Source organism: Anopheles aquasalis, chromosome 2, assembly GCF_943734665.1.
Source record: "Anopheles aquasalis chromosome 2, idAnoAquaMG_Q_19, whole genome shotgun sequence".
NCBI classification, from domain to species: domain Eukaryota; kingdom Metazoa; phylum Arthropoda; class Insecta; order Diptera; family Culicidae; genus Anopheles; species Anopheles aquasalis.
This window is the reverse complement of record NC_064877.1, coordinates 61,703,147-61,713,146: the sequence shown is the minus strand read 5'-3', so window position 1 is coordinate 61,713,146 and position 10,000 is coordinate 61,703,147. Positions and strand designations below refer to the sequence as shown.

General features: G+C 50.2%; 1 protein-coding gene across 1 annotated transcript in view; it reads right to left on the bottom strand.

Moving 5' to 3' along the window:
* LOC126581459 (neural-cadherin) overlaps positions 1-10,000 on the bottom strand; it is a 209,809-nt gene that overhangs the window by 145,604 nt on the left and 54,205 nt on the right. The gene's annotated exons all lie outside the window — the stretch shown is intronic.

The window sequence follows — 10,000 nt, the reverse complement described above, 5'->3', positions numbered from 1 at the left end:
TCGAGGGTGCACCGCAAAACCCGAACGTGATGCTCGACAAAAATGATGGAGGATTGGAAACGAAAACGAATCTACAAAAGCTTGCAATGTCTCCTGCAAAGATGTAACATAATTACGCGGCATCGCCACTGATCACGAGATCAAATAAAGCAAAGCACAGCAAAGACAAACGGGGGGAAAAATCAAACAATTATCGGTGCCTGGAGAATCCTGGTCTCCCGCTCGTTAGCGGTTTCGGTTGGGTTCTACCACCATTTTTTTTTTCCACAAACCGCACAGCATGGTGCGCATTTCCGTGGCGGGAAATGGATCAAGTCGAAGGAATTTTATGTTCTGCTTCTGCACCTCGAACGAGACAGCTTCAATGCTCTTCGTGCCGGACGCGAATGGTGCCACGGTACAGCAAAATGCAAAAAAAAACGATCTTTCTCTTGCTTGTTACCGAATGTTGCAAAAGTGGCGTATAGGTATGCTAGCACCGAGCATGGCGAGACCAGGACTGAGAGCCGTGCGTTTGTGAAATTTAAATGAAGCTCCCATAACATAAACAACAGGAAGGCGGCTTTTGGAAGGAAGAGAACTCAATTGTGGGACCGTTCATCACTACTTTAGTCAACTCCGCTCTGCATTCTAACTCCCTGGAAGGTAGTACGTTCTTCGCACACGGAACATGTTACTAAAATACCTCTTTTGCTTTCTTACTAACGTGAATTTGGACTTCAATTTTGGGCAGAACTTGATGGCGTGTAAGTCACTTCTAGCTCCGCAGTATCACCACCATGCGAAGCGCTTTTAACGGCCATCTCGTCGTCGTCATCGTCGTCTACCACAATCTGTTTCCCGGAATCGAGACCAAGCGATGGAATGAGTAACCCAGCACAACACCAGGACGCATATTGTCTGACAAACAGCCGTCGCCGTCGTTGTGCTGGCGTGTAAAATGCTAACGAGACAGACGACTGGCCAAAACCCAGGAGCTAAAAACAAAAAAGGCGGCCAGCTAGAAATCCGGCACACCATCTACAACCCCGGTCCCACCCGGCACCCCCTTTGGTGCCCTCCGTTGATGCTTTTCTCATAAATAATAACGGTTTGGAACAAGCGAGCGAGCGAGCGAGGGCTTCCAACAAAAGGCTTTCCAACAAGACATCCAACGTCATCAACCACTCGCCTCGCCTCGCCTCCCTTCTGGCGGGGGTGCTTGAACAACAGACCCGAAAAAAGGGGAGAAGGAAAAAACAAACGCCAAAAGTTTGTCTCAAGTTTTTCGCTTTCTATTGTCGCACACGACGCCTACATATGATGTGCTGCGTGGTCAATCCAAAAAGGGCGGCTTTTTCTGAAGCCCGCAAACGCACCCACGCACACATGTGCTTCTTCCGAAGTTTCCATTGGATTTGATCTCCGCCCGGAAACCGGGATTTCGGACCCATTCATTTATTTTGAGCCATGGCAGCTCGCGGTACTGCGGTGGCATTTAAGATTTAAGACGAACGAATCCTGAATGAATGTTTCATCGCTCGAGCATTTCGCTTTTGTCCGATTGGAAGCCGGAAAGGAGCAACTTTAGCTATTGATGCGGCACCCTAAAACCCCCAAAAAAGGGGCCGCATGTGTTGGCCAGATTTCGAATTAAGTAAATTGCGCGAACCCTCGACGTTCATAGGTCTTGGTGCTCACTCAAACCGCGTCACTGACCTTGCATGGTTTAAAATTCAAAAGAAATCCTTCCCACAAAAGGCTCGAACCTACAAAGGGCTAAAAGTATGAACTGTTTTGACTTATTAAAGGGCCGACAGCTGGCCTCATAAATGAATCATACGGGGGCGAGTTCCGAAGTAACCAACGCCGCACTCACTCGAAGCACCATTTGTTTTCGCATCAAAAATGGCCACCGCGCTTCTTCCACTTCTTTGCAGCACCATAATCATCATCATCATCATCATGATAATGCTTCGAGCGCGGTTTGTCACCGGTCGCTACCATATCATTTATCGATCATCAGCAGCGACTGTTGGCCAAGGTTGGCGACTTCACTGACTGACTGACGAGAAAATCATGAAACGCCTATCAGTCAAATATTGTGTTCCAGGGGCACCCCCTTCTTGCTGCAGCACCCCAACAACACACCAATGGGGATGCCACTTGTGGAAGATTGTTTCGGAATTCACCGCTGGCTAGCTGCCACCGCAGACTGCGTGTGTCGTTCGGGCATGGACATGGCATCTGTGCCCGAGAGGTAATTGAATTTTTTAAACTTTTCCCCCGGACCCTAGAGCATCCCCCCTCATTTCCCTTTTTGGCACATCATCGGCAGCCTGGCGCACTCCTAGGGACTTCACGGTTCGGAATCGGACTCCAGCGAAGAGCATCAGGCTCACAGTCACAATCACGGTGTGGCGTTGGTCGGGCGGCCCTGTCGTCTACGGCCAGCACCAAAGCACCGGAAAAAATATACATTAATCAAAAGTTATCCTTGGTACGGGGCGCTCGGTGGCCAGCCGCTAGCCGGTCACTTCCAGTTCCAAACCACGGGGTCGTTCCCTCTCTCTCACTCTTTATCTTGCTCTCTCACCATCTCGATCACACTGGGGATTATTGTGAGGACGAGGGCGAGAGAGAAAAAAGAGGAAATAAACCGACGGAACGAACAAACTTTTCTCCACCGAGGTCCGAAGTGGTCCGAAGCAACGAAAAGGGCAAGAATACGATCCGTGCGGAAAGCCTTGAGCTCGTGAGCGTCATGTCACGGATCCCCGGAGTCGCGAGATGCAAAAGTTGTCTTCTCCCGAGTGACCTTTAGCTTTTGACGAAACACACACATAGACGTGTGGCCCCTCTCCCCCCGGGAAGGAACGATTATTAATTGTTTTCGAGCTGCTCCAGCCGCTGCAGCCTTCCATCGTCGCCGTCGCCGTTCACCTGTCGATGGAGTTTCGGTTGATCGCTTGGTGGTCCGTGGATGAAACTGTTGCCCCTCAGAAGAGTTCAAAGACAAAGCATAACCATAACAGGGCCCCTTTTTTTCTCCTTTCCTTGGGGATCGGCCTTGCCATGACACCACAGTGTAACTGATTACTGTTTGGCCTTCCGTTTGGCCTGTTGGTCCACGGCGCGAAGGTCACGCGAAGGGACCGGCGCAGAATCATAAAAAAATATCCCACCCCCCCCCCCCCCGCCTTTCCACTGAACATAACATACCACGGATGCTCTGGTGCGCGAAACAAGGGTCAAAACTTTTGCAATAAATATCCGATTTATATATTTATCCACAGCTTCGCTCCGGCTGTTCGGGTGGGTCGCGAAAACCGTCCAGTCGAAACCTTGTTCCGCGTCCGAAATTCGCGAAAAAGCAAGGGCCACCCATTTCTAATTTGTGGCATTTAGTATCTGTGTTTGTGAGTACTGGATCCCTTGTTACGGTACGCTGGCTGCCCGGGATTCGAAACAGATACCAGGAACTGTGCCAACATTCGCTAGTAAGAGCAATGGCGACAGAGAGAGAGAGAGAGAGAGAGAGAGAGAGAGAGAGAGAGAAAGAGAGCAATAAAGAGATAGGGAGACTCTTGTTGCAACATTTAATGGGATCGATCCAACATCAGCGGACGATTGATCGGACCAAGTTTGTAACTTTTGGTCTCCACTTGCTCCTCCCTGTACGTGCCGGTAGTGCTTACAACTGGGGTGGGGGGAGGGGGGTGGGAAGTAGTAGCAGAGACAGAGCCGAATTACTTGGATAAATATTTTATTACCGGCAGTAAACCGCTCCGTCCAGCGGAGGAGTAGTCCCTCCGGGGTACGGTAGTAAGCACCCATCGTTTGCAAGTTTGCAATGGAAAGAGATGAGCCCATGGGGAGGGTAGGTCAGGAGGAGGAAGGTTTTATTGCTTGCCTTGGTCATTGACCGTTCATACGCTGGCGAAATGACCGAACTCCGCAAAACGGAGCAAGTGAGCGGTAGGGAGCAACAGAAGACTTACCTGAACGACCTGAGCTCGTCCTCCCTCAAGAGACAAACTTGTTGCCCCAGATATTACCACGACTACTACGCCTACAGTGGGGCAACAGTGGCCACGGGGCAGTGCTTTGAAAATGGGAAGCGGTCCTCGAGAAGTCAATCCAATGAGATTCTTCCTTCTTTCTGCGAGGCCCCAAAATCAAGCCCCAAAACCAACAAGCACAAAGCTCACTGTTTTCTAAATTAAGCATTCCATTTCAGCATTTAAAGACAAGCGGAAGAAGGAGGAGTAGGAGTGCCTGAAGGGTCTCCAGGCACCGGCACACCTACGCACCCAATTCTCACACGGGAGCAATTTGGTTATGTCGAAAACATGAACCATAACTTCCAATTACTCCGCCGCGGATTCAAGTGCACGCGGGAATCCGTATCGTTCTTTTTTTTATTTTTATTTTTTCATTCTACCCCCACAATTTAGAGAGGGGGAGAGGGGGAGAGATCCCCGAAGCACGTCGAACCATCGGTACGCTTTATGAATTATCGTTTATGACTCCACCACACCACGCATCGTGGTCATACCGTGCGTAAAAGGTAATCGTTCCCACTTCCGGCCAGCCATCCGGCCGGGTCTCTTCTTCATTTTCCTCCACGGGGTCTACCAGCCACTGACCACACACCATTACACAGGATTTGGATGAGCGCGATAACCTGGCACAATCCCTGTGGCCGTGGTCCTCTCTCCAGCCATTATTTTATGGACATGTTTACGACATGCTCCCTAAACCATCAACCCAGAGCCTGTATGCTCCAATCATACAAGGTCCTCTCTTCCTCTCTTGGCTCACTTTTGGGAGCTACTGAATCGTGCGGCGTGCTTCGGTGCTGCCCCGGGATTCCGCGCGATCAAAACATCATCCACGGTGCACGGTTGATACTTTCTTCAACTCATCCCAGTTTCCTTTCCTGGGAATGCATGCAAAACAAGTGTCCCGTTAACCGCCATGGCCACCGCGTTGCCATCAAACCATCAAATGATCGTTCTCCTGGGCGTTGCGCTCGCGAGAACCTGATTTCCGCCCCGGGTGCTCGCATGGCAACTGTCACCGAGGGGGTGGCCCTTTTGCTGCTTATTATGATTGCACGCTTGATTATGATTGTGACCGAACGTTGGCTCTGTTTGCTCGCTCCCGAGAGTTTCCGTGATTGGATGGCTCAAAGGATACCGTTACAGCTTAATCAGTTCGCTATAAACGAGCAATGATTGTGCTCATGTTGAGCCGGAGGGGGGCCGTACGGTAGGGGATTTTACAAAATTAATTCCCCTTCATCTGATTCACCGGCATTACTCCAGCCGATCCGGGATCCTTTTTTCTGTTTTAAATTCCCTCTTTTGCGATGGAATTACAATTAAGCAGATGATAAAAACAGGGGCAACTGCAGCCAGTCACAGGAGGGTTCAAGAGCGCTCGAACTCATGTTGTGACAGAACATTTCGGATCATTTTTGTGCCAACGCGAATTTCACCAAAGAGGGGCGGAAGCTATTCAGTAAACTGTACCGGAGTGGAGCAAAAAAAAATGAAGGGCATCCGGTTTGAAAAGACGCTGGCATTTGGAGTGCGAAATGCGAATAATGAATGCGATCCCCTTAATGCAGCTGCCCGTGGCGTGGTGCATGCAGTTGTGCACTGGAATGCGCTTCGCTGACTTACAACTGAGGCGCTCAAGCGAACTCATTTTCACGCATTCACTGGAATGAGCTTTCCTGAACTGAAAGACCTCATAAATCGGTCTCCCCGTCTGCAATTCGCGCGGTCCTACTGTCGATGCTTCGTAGGCATTTCATTGCAGTCAGTGCTTGAGCAAAACAAAAAAATAGGAAGGAAACGAAAACAAACCTCCAACTAAACGGACTATCACCGGAAATGCTTTCGTGCGCCCAGCTTCATGCATTCGCCAGTGTCGCTATTATCTTCATCTTGCTAAAGGCTGCGCCTGGCAGCCACGAGGCCTTCCCGTATGCTACTTTATCTGACGTATGGTTTACTTCCTCCACAACGGGCCACGTGACTTGCGGTAGCGGCTTGGATGGATGTTCCGTGATTTTTATCCAAACCAAACCAACGCCCCCGTGCCACGCGTCCATGCCAAACGAAACACCCACGGGTGGACGCGCTCGTCGCCCATTTCTCGTTGCTTAAAGTCCTTGGTCCTTAGTCAGTCCTTGGCCTAGTGGACGAGCGAGCGAGCGGACGAGAGAGGCGCATTAAACGGATGGTTGGGTGGAAAAACCTTCGCGCTAGCGGAAAAAAAGGAGCTTACCGCCGACAGCGTAACGTGGAAGAGACGAAAGATGCTCTGTGCCTATCACTCCAAGGTCCTTGTCGGTCCTCTGCCTTTGGCTTGCGATCCGAGGCTTTTTGTTTTCCATCGAGCCGCACGAGTAGCACCAGCGGCAGTCTCTGTCAGCAGCCACTACTTCCGATTATTACGGAAGCTTTCTGCTTCTGCTGTGTCTTTGTGTGTACATCACAGATAGTGTAGTGGTTTTTGTGTTCTCGATGGATAACAGCGTGTGTCTGTTTGAGGATCCGTTGTGGTGGATGCCAAACCATTTAACATGCTTGATAATATGCTGTGCGCTCATCTAGCAGCAAGATAATTAGAGTTTCTACTAATCCTGCCTCCGATCAGGAGAGGGTGAGTGCGTAGAAACCCCTTTTTCTGTTTGCATAACAAACTCTATTCCTCGCAACATACATTCTTTCGTACGCAAATCCGACGATGTTCTCACTATCGAGCAGCATTTTCTTCAAACTTTTCCATTGCGCCTATTCTCGATTATGGAGATGATCTCTTTGACAAAGGACCTTCATTGCCCGTCTCTCCTTCCATTTCCAAGCAAAAAACCCTCGATGAATTCACCACGGAATTAGCTGCTCAAAATTGAACTCCACAGGTCGCACATGGCAGACCTCGAAGGGTTGGCAAGACCAACTGTCCGGTATCCGGTGAATCAGCAAAACAGAGGTCACTCCAAACGTGAACTCCTTATGCTTATGAGCACTAAACTTCCAACCAAATAGTGCACATTTCTTATCTTGATCGCTCGTGTCCGGGGTGCCCAATGTGGCCACCGTGGTCCGGACAGGGCGCATACGTGACGTACCGTCAAGACACGGTGCTCCTACTGCCCTCTCTAGCGAGAGAGAGAGAGAGAGAGAGAGAGAGAGAGAGAGAGAGAGAGAGAGAGAGAGAGAGCGAGCAAAAGAAATCGCACCATCCGCAAAATCCCAACCGAATGACAGCGAATCAACCTCCTAGGGCCCCGACCCTGGAGGTTCCCCTTTGGGGTCGGTTTGGTCATCCAGCGTTACGCCACCGCACACGGTGCGCGCTTGCGTGGGTATGTGTCTGAGAAATGTTATTCCTCGGATGAAAAATTCAAATCCTTTTCACCTCGAGGCGACGCCACGCGACCGCGTCACCAACGAAGCAGCGACAACGGCGACCAGCACCAACTGTAGACATTGTGCACGCCAAATGGGAGGCTGCGGGGTGAGGAAAGGGATGTTATCTCGACCTTGTTTCCCTCCGTTAGGATTATCAAAAGCTCGTTCTTGTTTTGTCTGATTTTGGGGATTTTTTTCAGCGAGAGGAGGTGGGAAAACATTTTCCGCTGTTTTTGTTGCTGCTGCTGCTCATTTTCCAACATTTTCCCCCGACCAACCGGAAAGGCCACAGGCCAAACAGTTGTCCACTCTCGCTTCCCTGGAGAGAGCGAGCGAGAGAGAGCAAAAGGGCGAGCCTCAAATGTGATTCAAACGTGGAGCGCGGACACGAGCAACGAAAAAATATAAACGGAGAAAAAAAGAAAAAGTGAAAAAACGGACGTAGCATGAGATATGCATGGAATTATGCCGACTCCCAGGACCTCCCAGGAACTCGGGCTCTGCCGTTGCGTAACACGCGACGCCACCACCACCGCCGACCAGGGGGGGGGGGGGGGGTGGGGTTAATGTTTTGGAATTATTTTTTTCCGGCTCACCGGCCACCGAGCATCATTTCATGCTCGCCACATATGAGCTCGTCCGCAAAACCTCCCCCCCCCCCTCCCCCTTTTCGAAGACAATTCGTATGCTGGCCACGTGGCAACCCCCGGCACACACATCGAGGCCTCCGGTCCGTGGTACGGGGTGGTGGTCAATTCTAAAAAGTGCTTCCTAGTGCTCGACTCGTTCCGCTTTTCGCACCGGACAAGACCGGTGCCGCTGACCCTCAATAAAAAGGGCTAAAAAGTGGCCATCCCTCGGTTCCCGTAGAGCTCCCCCACCGCTGTGGACGTCGTGGAAGGACACGAAAATAATTAATTTCCTTATTACCAGCTGCGACCACCAGACCCCAGGCTTTGGTGGTGGTCCGTTGTTGCTCTTTGCACGTCCCCAACCGCGTCCTTAAACCACGGCACGGCACGGCACGGCTCAGAAATGCTGTTGCGCCATGCATGAGAAATCAACCACCTCCACCGTATGGGGGAGGGAGGGTTGAAAGGGTTTTCAGGGTGAAAAGGGGGACGCTAACACCAGCAGCTAACACAACGAGCCGCTTAACCATCCGGTCCGGTCCAGAGCAACCAACCGGAGTGTCCGGTTGCCAGAGTGTTTGTGGCTTCGGTGTGTATCCGGGAGTGCCCTCCTCTTTCCTTCACCACCGATGCGCTTTTGCATATTTTAAGCCCCCTTGCCGTGTGAATTATGGGCAGCAGGGTGGAGCAGGCAAAGTCACTTAATAATGCAGGACATCGCGATGGTGTTGAGCGCGAGCGCGAGCTCGGTATGCCGCGCACCTTATCCATCATTAGCGCTTTGCATGCGAAATCATACGAACAAAGGGGAACTGCTGCTGCTCCACAGAGAGAAAAGGAGGATATCAATTAACTAAATGCCAGCAAACCTCTCCTCTCCACTCGTGGCCTCTTTGTGATGATGAAAGTCACATGAATTTCAACAACCCGGCGGAAGGATGGATGCTGCCATTCAAAAGTTAATTAAGCAGCCCTACCTCATCGAGCATCATTTTCACCTCACTTGCGGCTCAATGGTCCATTATGGGCTCGCTCACTTCCCCTGTATTCCTGTTGCATCGCTGTTGCTGTAATCCAAAACCGGGTGAACGCGATGCTTCGCTATTGGACCGATGCAAATCAATCGATGGCGTTCAATCTTGACAACAGTATGCTGCTGCTCGACAGAATTCAGAGCGGACGGGAACGACCACGGACAGATATTCTGTTCGACATTCTTACGATCCCTTGTTGGAATGGTATGTGAATGGTAGCCGCAACGAATTAAAAGACTCATTGCCGTTAATGTTCTGTGAATTCCGTCTCATCGTCCTCTATTTCCTATTCCTGGTTGATGAAATTCCTTTGTTTCAGGCAGAACAATGAGCGTATCGGGAAAGGCCCGGAACATGATATGTCACGGCACTCCAAACTAAACCCTAATATTCTCACAGTACGTGCATAATGTAGGCAATATTGAGCTGGAACCTGGAAGTACATTAAAATAGAGCCACAGCAGCAGCAGCAAGATCACGAATGAACTGTCCATTCATCGAAAACCGTGGCTAGGGCCAGAGTTGGGATGCTTTGCAGAGTTGACTAAAGCGATGAGGTAGATGGGAGTAACCAGAAAACCAGACTATTCTACTACGGGATGAGCTACAGATGTGAAAGCAGAACATCGACAAACGACTATGTATGTAGATATGTATGCGATGGTGATCCACTGGAGCATAATTTATGAGTTTTGTCTTCGAATTCGAAATGTAAAAAGAAAACCGAAAGATATGCAATGATCAATTCCCAAACCGAAAGAAACCCCCGGAAAAAGAGGGCAAACAAAAGGCGATCAATTTGAGAGAAAAAAAAAAGTAAGCTCCAGCGTACACCGCGCGCACAGGACGCGCGAGATGGTCTAAGTCATTAAACGGGTGGATTAGGAAAAACGAAAACGAGAAGGGCTGAACGAGAGGAAAACCA